The sequence below is a fragment of the Pinus tabuliformis genome, chromosome 8, assembly GCF_031772625.1.
Source record: "Pinus tabuliformis cultivar Carrire ecotype Pingquan chromosome 8, CPIR1, whole genome shotgun sequence".
In the NCBI taxonomy this organism is placed as follows: Eukaryota; Viridiplantae; Streptophyta; class Pinopsida; order Pinales; family Pinaceae; genus Pinus; species Pinus tabuliformis.
Genome location: NC_142294.1, coordinates 550,944,655 through 550,972,193, shown reverse-complemented (window position 1 = coordinate 550,972,193; position 27,539 = coordinate 550,944,655).

Below are 27,539 nucleotides of genomic sequence, written 5' to 3'. Positions count from 1 at the left end.
CCCCTCAAGTCTCAAAAAGTTACAAAATTAAGGGGCTTGACAACAAGGATCCATATGCAGCTTTAAAACAAGATATTGTCGTGTACTCTCAACAGGGAGAAGTTATTTTAGTGGGAGATTCCAATGCTAGAACAACAAATAATCAAGCTAGCATTCTTTGTTGCAAAGAGGATAACAATCCTATTTGGCTCACTGAAGAGGAGAATCCCCAATGGGTGAGGTGTTCAGAAGATGACAAAGTTAGCAATCATTTTGGAGATGAGTTGCTTACATTGTGTGGGGATTTCAACTTAATTATTTGCAATGGTCTAGATAGATGGAAAAGGTTTGGGAACTTCACTTGCAACACATACAATGGGGCAAGTGTCGTTGACTATGTGATGCGTTCACAAAGCTTAATAGAAAAGAGAGATGAAGTTAGTATTGGAGAGCATATTTGGGACTTAAAATCAAACCATAACCCATTTTTATAAGGTTATTATGGTTAGAAGAAAGGCAGCATAGGAGGAAAACCCCATGCTCTCGACAATCACTATCAAGGGGCAAAATTCTTCTAACATAAGAAAATTGTACTATCTTCAAGACAATGTTAGAGAGATTAATTCAGAAGGATAAAATTTGTTTCAAACGCTTCAGCAGCCATGAGTTAACAAATATAATCCAAAGTGCACTTGAGAAGTGCAAAAGAGGAAAAAATAGGAATTCAGAATCAAATTTCTTTCCTATAAATGCTTGGTTTGATGAGGAATGCAAAATGGCAAGGAGAACCTTGAAAAAGGTAGGAAAAGAGAAGATGAATGTAAAGTTATATAAGCAAATACTAAAAAGGAAAAAAGATGAGTTCATGCAAACAAGGAGAGAAGAGTTAATATATTTAAGCAAGAATAATCCAAAGCTTTTCTAGCAGGAACTGCAACCAAGGAAGAAGCAAATTGAAAATAATATTACAGCCAATCAATGGTTTGAATATGCAAGGCAACTCTATGAGAAAGAATCTGAGGCAGAGTCCCCCCTAGGATCAACACAAATTCAAAGCTCTTCACATTACAGGAGGTGGAGAATGGAATTAAGAAGTTGAAAACAGGAAAGGCAAAGGACTTGGTTGAACTTCAAGCAGAGTATCTAAAATGGGGAATGAACGCTCTTGCACCGCACATCATGAAAATATTCAACAACATCATTCAGCAAGGATTCCCAAGAGATTGGACAACTAGCCTAGCAATACCCCTTTTTAAAAGTGGAGACATTAATAATCCATCCAACTATAGAACAATTATGATCAATCCTTTGTTTGCAAAGCTTTTCGGCAACATGGTAAAAGATAGAATTAGCAAGTGGGTAGAAGTAAATGAAAAGAGGGCAAGAGGACAAGCGGGTTTTAGGCCGAAACATTCTACAATTGATCATGGTATCACGTTGAGACACATTGTTAAAAAGGTTTGGGAGGACAAAGAAGAAGTATTTTGCTGCTTTGTTAACTTCAAAAAATTATTTGACACAGTCCCTAGGGATAAGTTGTGGCGTAGAATGGAAGAACTTGAAATTCTTGTGCATTATAGAGTCGATGTCCATAGAATTTATGAAGAAGTGAAAGTCAAAATTAGAACCTCAATAGGTATTTCAGAAAGCTTTAGAATTGACATTGGATTCAAGCAAGGTTGCCCTCTATCCCCCACTCTTTTTGGTCTATATATTGATAAATTGGAAGAGTGGCTAAATCTGCAAGGTGGAGATGGTGTTCAGTTGGGGGAGTTTGTGATAAAGCTTCTTTTATATGCTGATGATATTGTATTTATTTCTAAATCGTCCCATGGATTGCAAATGCACTTATATGCCCCTGAGCATTTTTGTAGAGCAGTGGGGATGCAAGTCAATACTAGCAAGACCAAAATAATGATTTTTTCTAATAAAAGAAAGCAGAGCCAGCATACTTTCTTCTCTGAAGACAACATTCTTGAAGAAGTAAAGGAGTACAAGTACCCTGGGATTGATTTCAACAACAAACTCAAATGGGAGGACTGCAGAAAGAAGAGAATTTTAGGAAGGTGGAAAGCATTATATGCTCTTCAAAACAGATATAGAGAGGCAGAGTTATGGGATTTCAAAACGATTAAAGTGCTTTTTGGACTCCTAGTTTGTCCAGTGATGCTATATGGGTGTGATTTGTGGGCTAGCAGCACTCCCATCTCAAAATGGAAACAAATTGAGAAAATCCAAAAATGCTTGATCATGAGCAAGTTCAAAATAAAAAGTTCGGTACCTTATGAGATAATGTTGACTGAAACAAGAGCAACTTCCATTGAAGCAATTGCTATGGTGCGACTCATAAGATACCTAAAAAGAATTGAACAAATGAGAGTAGGTAGATGACCTAATGTTATCTTCAATGAAGGCATCAGTGAAAGAAAGAAAACATGGATGAAACAAAACTACACATGGAAGCAAAAATGGAATATCTACCTCAATGCCTGTCCCACAAATAGCAAGGAGCTAAAGGATTTTGTTATGGAGAAGTTTCATAAAAAGGTATGGGGAAAAGAGTTGGGTAGAAAGAAGAAATATTACATTGAGGAATTCAACCCTACGTGTGAGTTACAACAAAAAGAGTTCATTGGAGCTAACATTTTGTGGAGGGCAAAGGTTATTATTGCTTAATTAAGGACCAACTCACATCAACTTCGGTGTGAAACAAGACGATGGAAAAGGCCTAAAGAAGCTTGGGAAGAAAGTGTGTGTACATTTTGCACGTCTGAGGTTGTGGAATCGGAAAAACATTTCATTTTGGAATGTGATACATTCAAAGACATCATAGAAAGTTATGAGAACATGTTAGCATCAGTTTCTTGGCATTGTCTTTTTAGCGAGGGGATTGTTGGAAGGTTGGGTCAGCTCATCATCAATTTGAATAGGAAAAGGACTGAATTGCAAAGAGCGAAAAACAGGGAACTAATGGTCTCATATACTATTTTTAGTCTCATGGACCTTAAAATATCATTTCATTTCATTTCATAAGATTGATTAATGAATATTAATGACCCTTGCTTTCCTAATGTCAAGTGAGCCATAAATCCCTTGCCCCACTTTAGATAGGCCGAACAAGCTTCTCAAAAGAATTCACGTCGGTGGTTTCTAAGTGGAAGTAAAACTGATCTTTTAAGTAATGTCTAAAGAGTTAATTCTCAAAAAAAATTCATTCTCATAGTCAGAATATATTTCTTTCATAGTGTTTATGTGATATCAAAAGCAATAATATAATATTTAAATGCTAAATTAAAAACTCTATGATTTAATCGATGAAATAATATTTATTATTTTCGTTAAGAAAAAAGAAGAAAAAAGAAAAAAAGGAAGAAAAGAAGAAGAAAAGACATGGGTAATGCTTTGTTTCCATATTCAATGAAAATAGAGATAGGTAATGCTTTGTTTCCATATTAAATGAAAATATAGAGTGAGTGCGAATACAAATGATAAACCTATGTCATTCTTTGATTATTAATAATAGATAATGTTTTAATTTCTATTAAACAAAAATTTAAGTATTAAATCTTAATTATTTAAAATGTCATTATTTATTTATATAAATTATTATAAATCAAGTAATTTATTAATACAAAATTTGTAATAATTTATTTATTTATTATTATTTATTTTTTTTAAATAAAATAAAATTGTATAATACTTATGAAGCATTATAAAATTAGATCTATTGTAATATTAAGTATTAAGTTATGAGATGATTAAATTTACATTTCAAAAAAATTGATCTCTCTAAACTTGGTACATCCGAAATTAAAAATAAATTTTAATTAGTTTAATTATTAATTATACTTTTTTCCCGGGGAAAATCGCAATCTTTCATTAATTTGGAAAATTACATATAGTAGATGCCCATGGCATATGCACAACTGTTGGCCCATGGCCAAGTCTAGATATCTGTCAAAAAATGTAAGTTATGGCCGAAGCCATTCCCAAAAAAGCTATACATATTCACCTCGCAGGGTGTTCATCAAGTCTGGTATGCATAGAAAAAGTAAAAACATAAATATATACATGAAACGATACTATGCATCCACTGAAAAGTTTCCAAAAAGTTTAGGGCATGTTCACCCTTGGATATGCTCTGTCAATGTAGGGTCGATGGTAGAATTGGTATTGTTCTGCGCCATTCTACTCCTGGATCATCCACAGGCCTCGAGGTAGTGTCGTGGCCTCCTTGGAAAGCTTGTCAGCACCCTCGTTATGTTCCCCGAGGTGCAAGCAGCCTCTGCAGCAGCCCATGATCTGGTCATCGACAGGGAGGGAGGACGAGGAACGTTGGTAGGTACCCGGTGAGATGGAGGTTCCTTCCCGGTCGGGGTCTCTACAACTGGTGGAGTCTGCTCAGGGATGGATGTTGAAGTCTTGTCCGCCACGCCTTAAGGACCCAGTAGAGAATCCAAAGCCTTTCGCACTAATGGACATTGCTTGTATAGGTGTCCCACCTTGTGACATCTGCGGCACCTGAAGGGGACACCCTCATAATCCAGAATTTGTATCCTTGTGTAGTTCCTCCATTGCAGGGTTATTTTTTCCTCCAAACCTTCTCATGTATCAAGGTGCAACAGGATGCGAGCAAATGTTCGGTTCCTGGATTGAATGTAGGACTTGTCATAGTCCAAGTATGTGCCCAGAGCGTTCCCGATACGAACAAATACATCTTCGGAGCAATAGTGCAGAGGGAGGCCAGGTAGCCTAACCCATAATGGTCCAGCCCCAATTTGCTCTCTCTCAGGATCGAAGAGCAGGCTCCATCACTTCAACATGACCAAGGCCATTTCTATGTGCCAGTATCGGGTGAGAGCCATGTTGTTGTATTCCTCTTGTGTGAAATGGAGCGCGAACCAGCCTCGAGGCCGGGTCTGTACTTCAGGGAGTTCTTTGAAGATATTGCCCCAGATTTCCTTTACCCAAAGGATGAGACGTTCTGCAGAGTAGGCACGGCCTCAAACTCTATCGACCAGAACCTTCCCCGCCATGTTTACGACCTCTCCCATGTTTAATCCTTCCCCAAATTTGAGGGTGAAATCCTTCCCAGAGGCCTTCACACACTTTGTCTTTCTTTTGCCAGATCTGGGCGTTGTAGGATGGTCTTGCAGAGGGTCTGTAGGACTCAGGTGCTCTTGTTGTAGATGTTGCGTTGCGTGCCGGACCTTGATGACCAGGGTTTCGAAACACCCAGGTGGTAGAGCCGAGGAAACCGCAGCCGCAGTTGTGAGGGGGGAGCCAGACGCTGAGGGATGTTGCACAGACACTGCGGGCAGATCTAGACCAAGGGAAGTGGCTATGTGCACCGAGTGGAGAAGGTCGCCGGGGGGTGAGGGTTCGAAGGGCGGAGATGGGGGCGAGCAAGCAGCAAGAAGGTGGAGGGTCGCTGGAGAGAGCGGGGGGCAGTGTAACTCCGGGGAGTTGATGGAGAGGGTTGCAAATGGGAGAGTGGATGCAGACAGCCCAGGTAGAGTAATCACAGGAGACGAGGGGAAGTGAGAAGGTATAGTTGGGGAGCAATGAGCGATTAGGGCTGGCGTAGGGTTAGGGTGTCTAAAGATTGGTTGGTCGGGATTAGGGTTAGATGAGTAATCCACCGCCTTGTAAGCCATCTCTTCCACGTTGCAGCAGAAACGGGGAACTGTAACCAACGGGTTAGCGAACCGAGGGCACTGAGGGAGGGCAGCAGGTAACGGAGGGTGACAACGAGTGCGGGTTATGGTTGCGGGTTATGATGTCTGCAGTAACAGAGGTAAACCGTCCGCAGTTAACTGTATCCACAGCTAGGATAAATTGCCATCATAGGAGCCGACCTAATTATTAATTATACTTTTTTTTCCGAAGGTGGCAAAACCTATCAAACTCAGGTGTCAAACCAACAGTGAGGACAACCATCTCTGGCTGCTATCCGTGAATGTCGATTTGACTCATCACCGTTATCAAGGAAAACCACGCCACCTGTAATAACCCGCTGGTGGTCCGTAAGGGAGCAGGCTTTCACTCCTGCCAGATGCCTCTGGGTCTTGGGCTGTTAACCTGTTTCCTTACGTCCGAGGAAGACGAGCTCTTAGCCAAGCAGAAGCAGTTTTACGGCATACTCCAGGCCGTAATTATTAATTATACTTATAAATATAAACACTTTATTTATTTTATTTTATTTTATTTTTTAATATAATTTGACTAAATTAAAATATTTAATAAACAAAACAAGAAATTACAACATCTCTTTCTAATTGTGATATAAAAAATAATAATATAACATTTAAATGCTAAATTAAAAACTCTATGATTTAATATGTAAAAACAATAATATCTCTTCTAATTATAATATCAAAAATAATAATATAACATTTAAATATTAAATTAAAAACTCTATGATTTAATATGTCAAATAATATTTTCGTTTTACATAAAAATAAAAATAAAAAAACCATTACAAACATCAAAATGAAACAGATATGGGTAATGCTTTGTTTCCAATTTCAATAAAAACATAGAGTGAGTGAGAAAACCAAATTCAATGAAAATATAGAGTGAGTAAAAAAAGCAATGATAAATATATTTCACTCTTTCATTATTAATAAATAGATAATGTATTAATCTTTAATTATTAAAATAAATTAATAAATTATAATAAACAAAAATTAAGTATTAAATCTTAATTATTTAAAATTTAATTATTTATTAATATAAATTAAGTGATTTATTAATACAAAATTTCTAATAATCCAAATATTAATGATTTATTTTTTTATTATAAAATATTTTGAAAGGAGGAAGTTTTGTATAGTATTTATGAAGTATCATAAACTTAATACATTGTAATTTTAGGTGTTAAATTATAAATTTTATTCTAAAAAAAATTAGGTCTTAGGAAATTTGATCTCTTTTCAAAAAATGGGAGGGGCTAGTTTCTTTTAGAAGCATTATGGGCCCTCTTTTTTTTTACATATATATGGGTACAAATGTGCGTCAGAACCTGACAGCCGTCACATCTAAACATCACTGGAGTCGCCATGGAACAAATACGCTGCAGTATCTGCAGCTCGGCAGGAATCGAAACGCGACCGAGGGCGAGTAAACCAAACCGCCCGACCATCACGTCATGCACTCGCCTGTAGGAAATTTGATCTCTTTAAACTTAATAAATCTGAAATTAAAAATAAATTTAATTATTAATTATATTTATAAATATAAATATAAATATTTTATTTGATTTATTTATATAATTCAACTAAATTAAAATATTTAATAGCCCATACAAGAGATGTAATCTCTTCTATACTACGCTATAGTGAAAAATCCTAACATAAAACATGCAATGTTAGATGTCGTTACATACGTGAAATCAAAGGGGAAAGGGCCCATTTAGATATCATTGCCGTCGTTAGCGAGTGGCCAAAGGGATGGGGTGACGAGGAAGTGAATGAGGGTTCTGACATGTGAGGGTTTGACTATATGCTGCTACAAGGGGGTTCTACGAATTGACCACATCAACGGTCCATGAAGGGTCATAAACATAGTAGCTGCGTTATATTTTCATTTGTTTTTAACATTTTATATATATATATATATATATATATATATATATCGTTATTTTTTAATTCTTAATCAAATTATTATTTGAGTTATTTCGGGTGAGAATTATGGTTCGGAGGAAAGTAAGGGAAATAAATGAATATATTTATTTTTATATGAGTAATTTTTATGTTTATTTGTTCGAATGAGTAAACGCATCTATAAGTCATTAGTCATTGCATGAGTAAATTAATGTTAATATTTAGTATTTTCTAACAAAAATATTATTTTAAGAAATATAAAGAAAATTAGAAAAATTTAACAACAAAAATATTAATAATATTTAAAAAATAGTTAGAAAGCCAAAACATGTTGTGGAAAATATTAATAAAAAATTTTTAATACAAATAAATTTTAAAAATTACTATATGAAAAATATAATTGTATGAAAATTGATTTTATTAAATATATAATTTTCTATAATGGTATGATTCTACTAAACATATAATTTTTAATAATAGTAATTTTAATGTTTAAGTGAAATAAAATATAATGGCAATAACTTTATGGTCTTAGTTTATATCTTATTAATATTATATTTGTCCATTTATCTTAAAATTTTTGTATTTCATTTTTGAAAATCATTTTGTGTGAACTTGAATTTAAATGTGTCTATGAGATTGTTATTTGCAATTTTATCTTAATATTTATCATGTACTTAGATGGATCAAATTTATAGAGATGCATATATTTCTTCATGTTTTTCATTTTTTTTTTTCTTTTTTCATTTTATTTATTTATTTATTTTTATTTTTATTTATTATTATTATTATTTTTCACTTTGAAAGATTTGATCCATTTCCACATAAAGTTAAAATGGGTTTATGTTGGCTCTTTATACATATATTACAAATAGTTGTTATATATTATAACTCACTATTAAAATGTTTTATCCATAAGAAATTTCCAATTTTTAGTTGTTTGACGTGTGTGTAAAGTGGATTTTGAAATATTTTACTTAACTTGAACATTGAAATATTTTATTTATGGTGGACATTTAAAAAAAAAATGCTATTAATATATCTTTTAAATGTCACTCCTCAACTATATATTAAACACTAACACACACCTCTCATACTAAATGTAAAAAGTACATATATGATCAATAAGAAATGATATATATATATACTCGATGTGGATATTCAAATAATTTTTTTGTTATTAATATATGTTTTTTCTAATTTCACTTAGAAGCATTGAGGGTTACCCATCCCAAAGTTATATATATATATATATATATATATATATATATATATATATATATATATATATATATATATATATATACTTTCAAGTCATATATATATAACTAACTTAAAGTGGACATAGAAATACTATTTATTTATGGGGACATTCAAATATTATCTTCCATTATTATTTTTGTAAATGTTACGTGTTAATTCCACATTGAATATAAAAGGAATCTTTCATCTTTCTCATAATAGGTTGTTTATCTTTTGGTGTAATAAGAAAATTGTCACTTTCAATCTCTTTATATGTAGTTAGATAGATAAATAAATAAAGTGAATATTGAAATTTCCTTTTCTTATTAATATTTTTTTAAATGCCACTTGTTAACTCCATGTTAAAAACTGAAAGAATCACACATCTCCTAAATTAAAAAAGCACCAAAGCATTCACATGCAAAATAAGAAATTTTCTTTCTCCAATATATATATATATATATGATGCACATGGTCACACACACATATAACACATTACATTTAAGCACATCCAAACATGCAATGTGATACCCTTGTGGTTTGCTTGTAATACAAACTAGTTGGTTCGAGCCAATGACTACAAGTACCATAATAAAGACTAGATCCACAACACAATGCAAAGTTGGAGAATAACCTAAGAGTAGGGAACATTGATGGAAGCTAAAATAAGCCACAACACCAACTCTTTGCACCAAAGCATGATCAATATGCATAGAGTCTAACTAGGCAGAGGAATTGCCCGGTTTCTGGGGCCGCCTGAAAAAAATTCCAGCTCCGACAATCGGGAATTCTCTCCGCCACCCTCCACCACTTTCGCCAACTCCGCATTCCTCCACCACCCTTCTGCATTAACTCGGACTGGTATCTGTCTGACAGATCCTCCCGTCCGGACTATTCGAGAGCCCCCATCGTGCTTCAGAACTTGCAACCAGACAGAGCCTAAACCACTCACAGATACACCAGATTCTGCATTTTTCACCACTCACAGATAGACCAAATTCTGCATTTTTCCTGCACAGGTCACGTCGCTAAACCAGATTATTAAAGAATATTTGTAAAGGCCTCAAGGATGATCTATTGCAAAGGTTTTTCCACTTATTACAGTTTACATTTCACAGAAACAATATTTTAGCAAAATTTGGAAACGCAGATCTCAAAGATAGGTTTTCACTAATTTTATATTGTTGGATTTATGTGAACCAGAATGACCACGAGGAATCATGCCTGTTATGGCTAGCTTGGGATGAATTGTGATATTCATGTAACAAGCCTTTGGTTTCTCTAATTAGGCCAGTCGAGTAATAAGCCGTGGTTCGTTTCCTGCCCTTAGCCGTGCAACCTGAGATCGATTCTCGTTGATTTTATTTCTTAAATGCTACTTTTGATAAAGAAATTTTATTGCTTAAATGCTACATGTAAGAAATTTTAAGATGCTCTTAGTTAAAGTAGTTACTCTTTAACCTTATGGAGTGAATTTTCGTGGTTTGTTTATTTAGTTTTGACAATGTGGGATATGATTGAAAATCCCCGCACTGACCTTTCGAGTCTGGGAAGGGTGGAACTACTAGAGACTAGATGTTTGTAGGCAAACACCACTTACTGACATTGAACATAGAAAATTTTGTGGGAACATAGAAGAATGCCTCATATAAATACATAAACATACATGTCCACCCATGCTTACAATTAACTGTGAGAATGAAAATCCTAGAAAACATTGCACATAGAAGTGGATGAGAGGGTTATAATGGCACCTCCTATGTTTGAGACAGAAGAAGTGAATATGATCATCAATTCTAAAACCAAAATTAGATCTCATGACGATGTATCCTAACCATCCTATTCATAGAGGTGACTTCTCATAGCTTTACACCTAATATAATTTGTTCATTTTGTTTGTCCCTGCCAGTTTAACCACATTTTTTGGGGCGACAGGATCTATGGATCTGGAATGTTTTATGTATTTTCCGATGTTATTTTTATCATGCCCAACTTAAACATATACCCTTGAATCCTCACTCTGTTATCACCTGCCCATCTTATAATTACAATGTTGAGAATCTGCCAAAATGCTTGTGATTTTGAATTTGAGCTGGTGAAGTTTAGTGCTCATACACAAGTCCATGCTTTGGGCATCTATGACTCTTATATACGCTTATTCTCACCAAAGGGTGGAAGGTCTTCACTGTCTGCTGAAAAATTTTCAATGATCATAGTATAGCTGCTTACAATTTTTGCTAACAGTGGCCACTATCTGTCAATATAAAGCCTTTATTGTAATTTAGTCTGTCTAGCAATGCATTTTAGTTGCTTTACACTACATTGAGTTTCAATTTTGTTGTTTTCTTATCTATTGAAGCTGAGGCATTTTAATTGTTTTATGAGCCCATTCAAAGATTTTCCCTTTTTTAATCTGCATGACTTCCTAATTTGAAGCTGCTAATGCTCTTAACTACTCTTATCAAAACTTGTTGCTATTTTCTACCTACTTATTTTAAGTTTTAATGCACTTTTGATATGCTAAATGTAAGTTGATACAGTTGATTTCATTTTACATGATAACTCTAATGATTGCTAACATGGAAATCTATCCCATATTCTACATTTGAGTCTTTTGATCTGAAAATAGGACTTAAAACTCATGTTTTGGGAGCCTCTGCCAAGTTCAAATGTTCTTGATTTTGGTCACACACACATATAGCACGTTATATATATATATATATATATATATATATATATATATATATATATATATATATATATATATATATAGTGCACATGGTCACACACACATATAGCACGTTACATTTAAGCACGTCCAAACATGCAATGTGATACCCTTGTGGTTTGCTTGTAATGCAAACTAGTTGGTTCGAGCCAATGACTACAAGTACCATAATAAAGACTAGATCCACAACACAATGCAAAGTTGGAGAATAACCTAAGAGTAGGGAACATTGGTGGAAGCTAAAATGAGCCACAACACCAACTCTTTGCTCCAAAGCATGATCAATATGCATAGAGTAGGATCAAATCCTTCAAGGTGCAACCCCATTTTCGATTGCAAAAACTTGAAGAAATATTTGCACCTTAAGCGATTTGATCCTCCTCAATACAAGATAGATCCATATTTAAGATGGATCTACAATGGTTTAAGGTTACAAAATAGTTAAATGTCAAATTGTTACACTGATGCATGAGATATTTCAATTGTCTAACAATAAACCTCTTTAGTGTAGCAATTTAGATACTTAATTTATGGAGCTATACATACCCATGTTCTTTATAATAGAACTTGTAACCTACAAAAATCACATATATATGCTTATTAATGTTTATTAGAAATAACATGAATATTAATATTTGCATGTCAATAATCCCTCTTTGCACATGATAAATTCAAAGTTAAGATGAATCTATACTGAAATACCTTATATATTTATTATGTTGAATGTTTATTCTCCCCTTTAAGGAAAAGAAGAATACGAACCAATTGATGAAATAATATGTCATCCGTTTAAATTAAACTTTTCACGAAGAGCTTGAACATGCACTATGTTTATGTGCATCATTATTGAAGGAAGAAAGGGTCTCACATAGTACAAAAGAGGAGGAAGTTAAAGAAAATCCACCTCTTTGCTTTACCATATATCTCGCCATTCACCAACAAGGATTCCTAGGCCTACTGAGGCACACAATCTGGCTTTACCGCAACCCACAGTCTGGTTCAGGGGTTACTAGGCCAGTGGCTTCATGATCCTCAGTCTAGTTCAGGGACCACTACACCATGTGTTTGTCAATTCGGATATCCACCCCACTCAACTTTGAATCCAATCCAACCATCCCACATAAACTGAATGAGAGAACCCATCTCATCAAAGCTATCAGGAAATGGCAAGGCTAGGCTGAAAATACTGTCACACCTGGAAAAACCCATGCCATGGTAGAAAAGAAACACATGCAATCCCATGCATGCCAAATATAGCAAGGAAAATACACATGCAAGTCGATACCTGCAATGAAGCCTGTTGTAGTTGCTTGATCCTACTTTTCCCTGATTGATCTTTGCTTCCTCTTACCTTATTTTCTTTTCTTGCTCCAATGCCAAAGTGTTCCAAGAAAACTCTAAGTGTCTAAGAGTATGAGAGAGAGAGAGAATAATGAGAATGCTTCGAAACTGAATTGATCAAGCCATAACACTGACCAAGCTTGCCAACTGATCCTCAAAAGCCTCTTTATGGACGAGGCCTCTATTTTCTTCAATTTCCATTATTTTCCTCCTCACATGCAACCTGTGACCTTTCACCTTCTTTTTCTCCTAATTTCCATTATTTTCATAAATAAATGTGCCAAAATATCTTTTTGCCTCTTCAATGTCTTAGCCATTGCCTTTGCCAATTTCCTTAGACATAAACAACCAAATGAACACCCACTAGGATGTCCTGCCCACCATTTAGCTTGAAATACGTGTCCCATCATCCATGGTATTTATATATTTTTACATCAATTTTTAATGAGGGTTGTTACATGAGTTCTACTTATATATAATATTAATAGCCACTTTGAAATTTCAAACCACCATTGAACTAGATACCTACTAGTTTAAAGGGATAATTTAAGGAAAGTCCATTATAATATAGTTGAATGTATAGATTATATAAACTTTAGGTGTATCAAAAAAATATTTGATGTCTTCATTTTAATACTTAGATCACATCCAAATTTAAAATTAGTGATATTAATTTCAATGGTTCTACAATACATGGAACTTAGAAACAATCATGTTATGGTTGAATAGATGTTATATAAATCCACGATAAGGTAGATCATTTATTTATTAGTGAAAGGTATAGCATTGAGATGTTCATGAAATATTAGGTAAATTTTAACTAGTTGAAGGTTGAGATGGTATTGAAGTGTTTTAAGATAAAAAAATAACATCTCCCACGTGAATATGTTTGTTTATCCTAGTGAGGTACAAGTGATTAGGTTCTATAATGATCAAGTGATGAGAAACTTTCTAAGTTCATTCATATGGAGGAGATTGTGTGTTTTGTGGAATGATGATTACTAAATGCCAACCCACTAAGAATGGTGTGAACTAGAAATGAAACTTTAGCATTGATAGGAGTGAAATGCAATACATACTTTATCCATATTGATGTGCTTGTAGTCCATTGGACGAATATGGGTGGATAAGGTTTATCAATGATTATATTCCATTCATCTAAAAGAAAATATTCTATGTACGATATAAGGTGTGTATCTAATTAGGAGTTGACGTGAAAGATATTTAGCCTCTTTGGAAGTGTTTATACAATACTAACCCTCACTTTTTGACCATTTGTTGTGTCTATTTTTCCCTAAATAACTACCTATATTGAGGCTCTAATTGTATTTCCCTGTTGTTTTATTTATGAACACTATGTAATATTGATACATTTTAGTTGGACAAATGATATTTACTTATACAAAACCTTGATGGATTAGGTTTTGTTGATTAAAGTATTTGATGTATGACTTATCTGATGTATGATTTACCCAATGCATGGCTTACTTGGTTACGATTTATCTTGTGCATGACTTATCAGAATTATGATTTATTTGATGTATGGCTTAATTGAATATGATTTTTCTAGTGCATGACTTATCAGAGTTATGAATTGTTTGATGTATGGATTAATAGGATATGATTTATCTAGTGCGTGACTTATCGAATTTATGATTTGTTTGATGTATGGCTTAATTGGATATGATTTATTTAGTGAATGACTTAAATCGAAGTCATGATTTATTTGATGAAAGATTTACCTCTAGTGTATTGATATTAATTACAAAATGCGTATGTAGATACCAGACTTAATAAAACGATGATTATGATCATTTTTCTATATATATATTTTTATTATATATATGCATGGATGAGAACTAACTTGCAGAATTGGAAGGTACTATCTGATAACTAAGATCCATGCTAGTAACTGGGGGATGGCGATAAATCCGAGGAATGGTATTATGTACAATGTTTTATTACATTTTGTATCTACTTGACATGCACTATTATGAAATCGGTACAATGAAGATTGTAGGTGATATGACTTCCTGGCTGAATTGTTCGATGAAAAGTATCTAACCAGTGTCGTAGTGTGGTCCATATCAGGGTGTTGACCCTAGTTTTGAGGATGGGTGGATACATTTCCCACCATGTAACCTCCAAGCATGGAATCATGGGAGGGAAGTGATGGACACACTACCCTATAGTGTGATGATGATTTCCAGTTGCTTGATGGGGTAGTTAGGTCGATATAGTCGATGCTTTTATCATCTTGGTTCTATCATTGGTTAGATCGATATAGTTGATGCCATAGTATATTGCAGCAGAGGGTGGATCGGATGGGAGCGGAAGTAGGTTAGGGAGGATAGGAGGCTATAGGTTAGTTGGAGACTCTAGAGGGGAAGAGGAATTCTTGCTTGAATTACTTAATTTGACTACCATATCTATTTATGTTTTGATATGCCTTGTTGTCATACTACTTATAGATTGTTGGTAACCTTTGAGTCTAACTTTGGGACAAAGTTTTTTTTTTTTAAGGATGGGTGTATGTAATATCCTACTTGAACGTATTATCTTACATTATCTTATTAGCCTCCCTACTAAGTGATTGATTTTGTGCCTAATCACACCAAGTATTATTAGTATATGTACGAGGTATGTGTATGCTAGCTATAAACCCACACCTCTCACACATACATTAGTATTCTAAATCTTAAAGTGTTGGATGATTAAATAAATGGTTAATTGTGATTAGTGATTAATTAACCTTAAAAATTATTTATATCTACTGATTACATTTAAACATGATTCATTTAAATTATTAAATTAATAACATTCTTCAAGTTTGATTAATATTTCTAAAATACTATTATTGAATGTTGATATTTTTTAGAATAACAATATTTTATTAAGTGTTGATATGGATTAAAATAGGTACTATTGAATGATGATATTTATTATAATAACATTATGTTATTTAATGATGATAATTTATTAAAATAATGATATGGAATGGCAACGTTTATTGGATTAATAAGGGGTGGTTGGAGATGTACCACCTGAAGGTTAATGAAAGGATAAGGAGTAAATGGAAGGATAAGAAGGGAGAGGCTCGAGGAGGTGTCGGGGGGTGAAATTCAATGACATTAAAACCAAAGTTGGGGCGACATTCATGAGAGGTGGTGGGGACATATGAGGAATGGACAATCATACCATTCCTCATTAGATGTCTCGACCTTCCCCAATGGAAGAGTAGATCTTATTTATCATATAGTTCTTTGCAATCTACAATTTAGTTTCCTTCATGCATATATATAACAACAAAATATATATAGAGAAGTGATCTTAAACATCATGTTATGAAGTCTAGTATCCACGTGTCAATTTTGTAGTTCATACTGGAAATAAATCTTACATTAGATAAATCATAATTTCACTAAGTCATTCATTAGATAAATCATATCCACTTAAGCCATACATGAAACAACAATAACTCTGATAAGTCATGCACTAGATAAATCATAACCAAGTAAGTCATACATTAGGTCATACATCAAACATTTCAATCATCAATACCTAATCCATCTAATGATTTATATAAGTAGTTTCACTTGTCCAACTAAATGCATCAATATTACATAGCGTTCATAAATAAATAACATGGAACTGCAAATAGAGCCTTAGCATAGGTAGTTATCTAAGTCAAAATGGGCATCACAGATGCTCAAAAAGTGAGGGGTAGTCACGACGTATAGTCTCTGCATCCTCCCAGGTAGCAGATCCTGGGTTATACTTGTCCCACTGGACCTTAACCTGGTCCACCATGCGACGTCTGAGCTGTCAAACCCTACAGTCCAATATGCATAATGGTTCGACCATTATGGTTCCCATGTCCAAGACCTGTAATTCCCTCCAATCCAGTTTGTGAGATTCATCAGAAACATAATGTCGTAAAATAGATACATGAAAAACATCATGAGTTTTATGCAAATGGGGTGGCAGTACAAGACGATAAGCAACTGGTCCAATCTTCTCCTTGATCCTAAAAGGTCCTATAAACCGAGGTGACAACTTCGTCCCTTTCCCAAACCGAATGGTGCTTTTGTTGGGTCGGATACGAATAAAAACTTGGTCTCCTACTTCATAACTTCGATCAGTCCTATGTGAATCAACATAACTCTTCTGTCTATCTTGTGCTTCCTTTAACCTTTGTCAAATCTATCTTACCTGTTCCTCCATTTCTTGAACTAATTCCGACCCAACTATTACTCGATCCTCCAACTTTCCCAACTCAATGGTGTCCTACATGGCCTCCCATATAGAGCTTGATAAGGAGGCATCCCAATTGAACTGTGGTAACTGTTATTATAGGAAAACTCTACCAATGGTAAGTACCTTTCCCACTGAGTCTGATTATCCATGACGTACATTCTAAGCATGTCTTCCATAACCTGATTTACTCTTTCAGTTTTCCTATCTATTTTTGGATGATATGCAGTGCTCAGGTTCAACTGAGTCCCTAGTGTTGACTGCAAACTTGTCCAAAACCTATATGTAAATCAAGAGTCTCTATCAGAAATGATCTTTGTGGGTAACCCATGTATTCGAATAACTTCACTTATAAAAACTCATACCACATCAGTAACATCATAAGTGCCTCTTATGGGATGAAATGGGAACTTTTGTTCAATTTATCAACTACAACCAATATAGCATTGTGCCTCTGTGAAGTGAGTGGCAAACCCACAACAAAATCCATAGAAATTAGCTGCCATTTAGACATAGGGATGTCATGTGGTTGTAGGAGTCCTGCTGGATGGCAATGATCAACCTTCACTCATTGACATTCAAGACATTTGGCGACAAATTGGACTATGTCGTGCTTCATGCCTGCCCAAAAGAAGAGTTTCTTCATGTTTGCATACATCTTCTTCACTCCAGGATGTGCACAATAGAGTGCTTTATGTGACTCTTTGAGGATGGTCCTTCTTATACCCCCTTCCTTAGGTATGTACATTTTCCCTTGAAATCTCAATAGTCTATCTAGTTCAAGGACATATCCCTCAAACTTTGGTTCTATTTGCTTCCCACTCTAGAGTGTTGATATAACCTTTAGATACCAACTATCTTCAAAGAGTTTCTCCAACACACGTTCCCTCAAATTGACCCTCAAGGGTACTAGGGAGAAGGTTCGTGGCCTCCTGCTTAGTGCATAGACCACCACATTCTCCTTTCCCTTAATGTATGAGATCTCAAAATCATACTTACTCATGAATTCACTCCACCGACTTTGTCTAGCATTCAAATACCTTTAAGTGAAGAGGTGCTTCAGGATTTCATGATATGTTCTTAACTCAAATCTTCTCCCAATGAGGTAGTGTCTCCACAATTTCAAAGCTAACATCATTGCTGCTAACTCTAAGTCATGGGTAGCATACAAATATTCATGTTTCTTCAATTTTCTAGATGCGTAAGCTATTACTCCACCTTCTTGCATCAATACTGCTCCCAATCCTTGCTTCGAAGCATCGATGCAGATAATGAAGTATTTTTCCATGTCCAGTACTCGAAGGATCGGTGCACTAGTTAGTAACCTCTTTAGTTCAGTGAATGCAGTGTCACATTCATATGCCCATTCATACCTGACCCCTTTTCACTGTATTGTGGTGATGGGTTTTGTAATGCAAGAAAACCCTTCCATAAACCTGCGATAATAACCTGCTAGCCCCATAAAACTATGCACTTCATGAGAATTTTTCGGTACTGGCCAATCCATTATGGCCTTTACCTTTTTTGGGTCAACTGAAATCCCTTTTCCTGAAATGATGTTCCCAAGATAATGAACTTTCTTATGAAAGAAGGAACATTTTGACAATTTTCCACACAATTGATTTTCCCTTAAGAAGGTCAATACAACCCTTAGGTGATTTTCATGCTTCTTTTCATTCTTGGAATACACAAGAATGTCGTCCAGAAAGACTTGCACAAATTGGTCCAAATACTTCCTGAACACACCATTCATGAGGCTCGTGAATACTGCTGGTGCATTGGTCAAACCAAATGGAACAACTACGAACTCGTAGTGCCCAAACTAAGTTCGAAATGCAGTTTTTGAGATGTCACCTTCCTTAATCCTCAATTGGTGGTATTGAGATCATAGGTTGATCTTTGAGAAAATCTTTGCTCCCTTCATTTGATCAAATAGGTCATCTATTCTAGTTATCGGGTACCTATTCTTTATTGTGGCTCTATTAAAGTCCCTATAATCTATGCATAGCCTTAAGGACCATCCTTCTTCTTGACAAAAAATCACTGTTGCACCGCAAGGTGAAATACTAGGTCTGATAAATCCCAAGTCTAAAATCTCTTTTAACTGCATCTGCAACTCACAAAGTTATGGAGTTGTCATCTTATAGGGTGTCTTAGATATTGGTTCTGCACCAGGTTTTATGTTGATTGTGAAATCAATCTCCCTTACAGGAGGTAATCCACGCAATTCCTTAGGAAAAACATCCTTGAATTCTGACAAAATTGGGTGTTGATCTAGGGACGGTCCTTTTTGGTCACTTACACCCACGACCACATATAATTTTCAACCTTTTCGAAGGCAACGTTTTACCTTCATCATGGATATGAATCGTAGGGACACTCCTCTCTTGATTCCATAAATCTCAATTGACCTACCTTCATCATCTAAACAAATAACCTTCTTCTTGAAACAGTCTACCAAAGCTCGATGAGCTTCTAGCCAGTCCATTCCAATAATTACATCATACGTCCCCAATGTTGTGACCTATGCCTTCAACTTAGTTATACACACCTTGAGGTTTACCTCACATTGGTCAACACAAGGTCTTACTGCTTGTTTTATCCCAGAAGCCATCTCAACTTGCTTAAAGTCATCGTGCTCATATGCTGCCAACCCACATTTTTCTAATGCAATTGGTGAAATGAAACTATTTGTAGCACCTGAATCAAACAAAATTTCAACTTTTACTTTGTTTATCATACCCGAAGTTTCTACCACGACAGATTAGTGTTCAACTTGTTGGTTATCAACTGTTGCATAAATTCGATGGTGGCTACTTGCTCCTCCCATTGGTGCTTTTCCTTCTCTACGGTTTTTACCAGTTTGTAACTCAGGACAATCACGCTGCTAATGAGGTCCCCCACATCCCCAACAAGTGATGCATGGTAGACTTCGAACAAACTGTTGTGGAGTTCTTTGGAAAGAGTTCCTTCCCTTGGGACCCCTGCCCCTACTTGTTGCTCCTCGCGTATGACCTTGATTTGCATGCGTCCTTGAAGCTGCGGGTGAAGCTGCACTAGTAACCATTGAAATCCCCATTGTTGGTGCTCTGGGTACAACCCTGTTTCCATATGGCGGTGGCCTCAAACTTCCTCCCCTAGGGAAGGTACAAGGGGCCTTACCCATAAACCTTGGTTGTTGTGGAAAAATGGTTTTGTTTCCACCTTTTAAGTCTAAGTGCTCTTCAACATAATGGGCATGTTCAATAGCTTTTGCAACTGAGGATGGTTTCCACATCCACACCATTGCCCTAATTTTAGGGTTCAATTCGTAAATGAAATGATCTGCTTGACGTTGATTAATGTCCGTGTAGGAGACATACTTGACCAATTCCATGAATCTAATCTCATATTCCTCTACCGTTCGGTTTCCCTGTATCAAAGCATGGAAGGCTCCTACCTATTGTTCTTCGTAATACACTGGTAGGTACTTTTTCCTGAATCTCTCCTCAAATAACTCCCAGGTAACCGTGTCCGGAGTGAGGTGTAGTTGACGCTCTAACTTACCCCACCAATTCAGAGTACTATCTCTGAGTTGGAATATTGCTATTTTAGCTTTTGAATTGGAAGTATAATCTCTTAGTGCGAAGCACCTTCTCATTCCTTCTAACTAGGCTTCTGCTCGTTCACTGGCATGACCTCTAGCAAACTCTGGGAGCTTAATCTTTTGGATCTCCCTAGTAATGTCCTCGATTGAAGGTCCTCTATCAAAGTCTCTTGATCCCTCAAGATTTCCCAACCCTAATGGAAGGTGCTCCACTTCCACTTCAATTGTTTGACGCCCTCTTAAAGTCTCATTAATTGCTTCTAGGGAACGCAAGATGAGAGCCAGCTCCAGCGATGGCAATGGGTTATTTGTAGGAGGTCCTTGGGATGATCCTCCTCAACCTCGATTTCCCCGCGTCTTCACCATTTTGAAATTTTCAATTATCTGTTCCAAACGAGACTTATTAATGCTACTTAGGACTTGTCAATTCTTACTCAGCTCACACATGTTTTGCAAAATGATAGGTGTAAGTTTTCCTTTTGTTATGTTTGTAAACGAGCATTACTAATACCAAGAAAATCCTCATGCATCTACTAAATCCTCTTCCATCACTTACTAAGCTAGCTCTATGATACATTACTAGTCAATCACCCTTAGATGCCTTCCTAACATCAATTTACCTTTTGGTAACCTTAATTAATATTAATAAAATATAATCTTAATTAAATTTACAATTAATTAACATTTTGTTAATGAAATATGTAATTAACTAACATCTTGTCAATAATCTCATATTAATGTAAATTAGTTACCTTAAATACCCATCAATAAATTAATTAATTCTAATTAAATAAAATTCTTTCATTTTTCTTTTTAATTCTATAAAATAATATATTAAATTCTATAATAATGTTAATATCTAACTCACAATTAATTATTCATAAAAATTTAAATACATACTTTACTTCTTTTTAATTATCTATTAAAAATATAAATACATACCTTACTTCTTTCGAAGGAAATGCCTGAACGAATATTTTTAGTTTAAACATGTGAATCTTAAAAAACACATTATATTTAAAATATAATTTTTTACATATTCAAATGTAAATGTAAATGTAAATATATAAATATATATATATATATATATAAACATATTATTAATCATTATATTTGAAATATAAATCTATACATATTTAAATATAATTCTATATATATTTTTAAACCCACATTATTAATCACTATATTTGAAAATATAAATTTGTATATATTCAAATATAATTTTAATTTTTTTTACATAGCAAGTGGGGCCATGTTCATTGTTACCCATACTTGATCTTTCTCATGTTCCAACTGTATGGAAATCTCCCTCAGATCCTATTTGCTTGGACTCTACAATGGTTATTCTCAAAATATTCCATTAGTCCCAACACTTCTGGGTTTTCGGATAATATTTGTTTTTTTAAATAAAAAATATGTAAGATATTTGCTACTGTTCTCCAAGAAAAATCATTAATTTCTATGATTTCAAACTAAAAAAAATTATCATGATAAAAACAATTGCTTATTTTTATTCTATTGATGTATGCGGCGTTGCAGGGGATATATAAAATAATCATGTGAGCAACACGTGTTCAAACAAAAATAATGTAGCTTGGCCACTTATTTTGTCAAAGATAATAATCTTGTTGGAGAAATATTTCTTAGCCATGTTTAACGCCAAAATTAAATATTTCTGGCAATAAAATAAACTAATTTATATACCATTGCTTTGAACAAAAGTATTATATTTACATTAAAATATATTAATGTTGTTATTACCCTAATCATTTCATCAACCTACCATATTTGACTTCGATAATAAAGATTTCAATTTTTGTTCAAAATAAATTAAATTATCTGCCATATTAGATTTACCATTGTGTGCCTATGCCCTCGTGACAGGGTAAGTTGCTTTCTCATTTGCCTCTGTAGGCTATGGTTATGAAATTGACAGGAATGTTATGGGCTATCGGTAATAAACGAGGTCCCCTCACCCTTACTTTTGTAATCCTCGAGATGTAATCTGCATAGTTTAACAAGCCAAGATGGGAATGTACTTGGACACGGAGTGTTTGAGAGCAGATGCTGAGATTAGAGAATGAAATTTGAGCTTAAACGAACTTAGATTATGAGGGGAAACTCAATTGCAGACTACTTAATCTCTTTCAAGTAAAATTACTAAGGAAGAGTCGCTAATATATCTCAGGCTTCTAGAAACTATAACATATTTGTAGACAAGGGGTGTACATATAGGGTTCAGGTCAATGGATAGCCTGAAGCGCAATTAGTGAACCCATAAAGTATGTATCTATTGTTTGAATCATCTAAAAGGAAAAATAGCACCAAAAATGCTATTGGATACATAGATACGTTATGCAAGCATCTACCCATGAATTGTTTATTTTTTTTGTAAAGTTAGGCATTCTTCATTCCGGAAAACAACAAAATTACAACATACTAGAGTTCAGGTGGCAGGTCTGCCCGTAGGAAACCAGACCGCCACCTTTCGGCCTTAAAACCTGACCAAAATTTAAAAATGTTATGTTCCTTCTTCCTGTCATAACCATTGTTTCGCCTATTAAAATCTAGGCTAACGACATTAATATAACTCGACACCCAGATACAGTTTGGATTCATCAACAAAATAAACAAAAGAAGATACAACACAGCTAATCTTCGTCCGACAAGTTACCCGGGGCATGCTTAGGGCCGCTAGCACCCGGCTTCAGGATCTTCTGCTCTATGGCCCATTTGAGTTCCAGCACCAATTGCTCCATGTCCTTTAGCAGCAGGTGGTTTCTGGCTGCCTGGACTTGGACAACCGCGATCTCTTTCAGGAGAATGTTCTTTATGTTGGTCGATTCTTCCGTCAGTTGGCGTTTGAGGAGCTCCTCTGCCTGTTTGCGCTCTTCATCCTCCTCTTCTCGAACAACCTGGTTTACCTCCATAGCCCAACCAACCACATGTTTCATGATCCAGTAGAATTGGAGTGTTTTATTAAACAACGTGTTCCTGCCTCTTGAGGTGCCTGGGTCTGTGATCACTTCCCAGTCCTCGCGGGGGATCTCTTGGTTCGCGCTGATTTCCCTCAGCTCGCGCTCCCACCCATGGATTAGAGAGCGGACCTCAGGAGAAATGCCAGTCATGTATCCATCTATCAGGTGAAGGAGCTTGTCAATGTCAGGCTTCCTGCCCCTTTTGTTCGGATGGCTACTGGTGCCATCTTCCCTCTTCTTAGCAGAATTGATCTTCCTTGGAGCCATCTTACCACTGACCGGGGACTTGGGAATTGAGGAAGCTTTTCGACCTGTCACAACAGAAAACCACAGGTCAGTGCGAGAGAGATGGAGCACAATCGAGGCCTGTTCATTTGAAGCGGCATGCTCAGCATGGATGGACGCCCGGGTTCTTGTAGCAACACCATACCGGGCGCGACGGCTAAAGACCCACCACCTTCTCACAGGAGCCCGGAGAGACCCCCACCCGGCGAAGTGGTGAAACCTGATGGCCTTAGCCAGCAGGGAAGAATAGCAATCGTGGTAGAGACCACGGAAGAAGGCCAGGGAGCAGAGAAGACCAGGGGTGCGAGGACCCTCCTGGAGCACGGCAAGACCTGGCAATGCCCCCCACGCAGCCTGACTCTCAGAACAGGGCACAGAACTAGTATGGAGCAAATCTTCCCCATCTCGGGAGGAGGGGAGGAGAAACAAAAGAGTACCCGGAGGGCCATTTTCATCGCTGCAACTGGGATTCTGCACGCAAGGGCAGAGCATTTCTGGCCAGGCAAAGAGAACGGAGAAACAAGCATGCATAATGTCTGAAGGACGAAGACGATGGGAAACATACCACCTTTTCTTGCCGGAGCTGAGGAGGAGGGCTGGTCGCAGAGTCGAGCAGGCGCCTTTCCGCTCTTTGTCATCGTTCTTACCAAACTGAATGGGCCTTCCATCTATTTCCTTGGGCTTATTAACTCGTTGTCCTGTCAACCGGGCCTCCACTTGGCTGTTTAGTTTTCCGGCCTCCACTTGGCCGTTTAATTTTCCGTCAGGCATTCCGGCCTCCCTATCTCGGGAAGTGGCGTGACTTGACCTTCCCGCTTTATGCGTCATTATTCCAATATCCTTCCGGCTGCTCTTGCCGTAGCCTTCCTGTACTCCTGATGCCACCTGTCGTCCTTCCTCTGTCCATTATACCGAGTTCCGGAGCTGGCTCCAGATCCTTCCTTAATGCTGTCTCAGTTCGCACGTCTTCTCCGTCCCTTCGACCAGACCTGCCTTGCCCCGTCACCTGCCCGATTTGATCATGCCTTTCTCCTCTACCTGTTCCCACGGATGTGCTGTCCGTTCCCAGCTGTTGCAAATTTTCTCTGCCTCCGCTGCGTGCTGCCTGATCCTGACCGTTCATCTCTATCATGCCTTTACCACCTTTATCGACGTCAAGCAATTGTTGAAGTCGAGAATTCTCCTCCGGGTGCAGATGAGGCAGACCTTCGCTGTCGATTTCTTTGCCCCGATTCCTGCAGCCCCAATTCGCAAGCCAATCCACCGGCTTGTTACCTGCACGCCTGGTGTGAGTCGGGAGGATGTAGTCTATTCTGGGTAGAAGCTTCCCAATTTCGCTGACGAGCCAAGCTGTTCTCCAGCTTTTGCTGATTTTTTCCACTGGTTGTTTCTGTTGGAGCTTCCTAACCATGTCAATCACCAGCTTCGAGTCACCCTCGATTTGGAGGCGCTTGAAATTGACCCGTAGAGCAATTTCCAGGCCCCGTTTCAGGGCGTGCAGCTCGGCTTCATTATTTGAGGCTTCCCCGCAGTCCATCACGAAGGTTCTTAGAGTTTTGCCCCCAGCGTCTCTAAAGACTCCCCCAATGCCAGCCTCTCCTGGGTTGTGTTTTGCAGCGCCGTCGAAGTTTAGCTTTATGAATCCCTGTGGGGGGTGTCGGTACTGGTTGCTTTCGGCCACTGCTTTGGTCTGTTCTTTTCGTGGAACTCCCCCATTTGCCATACTCTGGCTGACCTCTAGTCTTTTCAGGATTGCCTCCTCCGTTGTCGATGCCTGCCAGTCTTCGTCCTTCCAGCTTTCCGTTAGGATTGTTTCCCGAGTGTTTCTAATGGTTTGTTCCCAAATTGCTGCGGGGGTTCGGGTTTCTGCCTTGAAAATTGCCCCATTTCATGCTTTCCAGATATTCCAGAGCAGGAACCCGGCGGAAAGGAGCCAAGCGCGATTGACCACTGGATTCTGGTAAGGATTTCTCGGCCAATTGACTATGGTGCTTACGATGTTTTGATGGTTTCTGTGATGGCGTTCAAACAATTTATGGTGGCTTTCCCACAGGGAGATGCTGACGGAGCAGCGGTTCATCAAATGTTCCATGGTTTCCTCTTGGGAGATGCAGAGGGCACAGCGGGATGGGCCTTGGCTTCCCTTCCTCAGAATCTGGTCCCAGGTAAGCGCTCTGCCGTGAAGAATGGTCCAAATGAAAAAAGAGACTTTAGGCCAGTGCTTGATTTTCCAAAGGTTTTTCCACTGATTTGTTTCCGGTTGATGATTTTGATTGATTTTGAGGTAGTAGGCTTCTGCTATTGTGAAATTTCCTTGAATTCGTTTACCCCATCTGAGGATGTCAGACCCTGTTTTCCTTGCTATTTTCCGAGATGCCATCTCTGTATAGTAATCTTGCCATCTGTCGGTTTCTGGTGCTCCTTCCCAATCCTCTTTGTGTTTCCAATTGCGCCAGTATCCTTCCTCGTCTGGCTTCTAGAAATTGCCAACAGTTGAAGCCCCAGTCTGGGACGAGAAGGCTAGGATGGCATGGAGGTTGTCTTTTTGTATAAGGCGGTCTCGTTGCTGCCAAGATTCCTCCCAGAATCTGGCTTTGTCCCCTGCTCGTATTTCCCAAAAATTGTGATCCCTTATCAGGTCTTTGCTGCCTCTCGCTAGGTTCCAGATTGCAGAGCCTCTGGTCTTTGTCGTACTTCTCAGTCTTTCTTCGGTTTCCCCTGCCGCATCGTATTTTCTTTCCCATAGCACCTTCCAAAGGTCGGGGCCGCCCTGAAGCCACCTCCACCAGAGCTTCGCGCCCATGACTTGGTTGAGGACGAAGGGGTCGCGAAGCCCTAAACCACCATCTTTGGGGAGCCGGCTAAGCCACTCCCATGAGATTAGGGCCCACTTTCTTGTTTTGTTGGTCCCCTGCCAGAGGAAGTTTTTGAACAGGGTTACCAGCTTTTGGCTAGCAGTCTTAGGGATAGCTTGGCACGAGAGCTGGTAGTTGGGGATGGCCTGCAGAACTGCTTTCAAGAGGGTTATCCGACTTGGGGCATTCAACGAGCGATGGGTCCAGTTCTCCATTTTATTTCAGATTTTTTATTAGTAGATCCCAGTTGGCCGACCAGAATTGATGCTCATGCAGCATAATACCCAGGTATTTTGATGGGAAGGTTCCCCTGTTGAAGCCTAGAGTGCGTGCCAGGAATCTTTGGGCAGCCAGCGAGGTGTTGAAGAAAAACACTTCCGATTTGTCCTTGTTAATCTCCATTCCAGAGGCTTTGCTGAATTGAGATAAGGATTTGATAATTCTTTGGGCCTCCTTCAGGGTGGCTTGTCCATATAGCATCACATCGTCAACGAATTGCTGGTGCGAGACCGGGATGTCGTCTCCGCAGATTCGGAGGCCTTTTATCTGCTCCCTGGAGACTTGAGCCTTGACCAATCTGCCTAGGCCTTCTGCAGCTAGGATGAAGAGGAAGGGAGACAGGGGGTCTCCCTGCCTTAGCCCACGGGAGGGAGTGAAGGCTTCAGAGGGGGAACCGTTTAGCAGAAT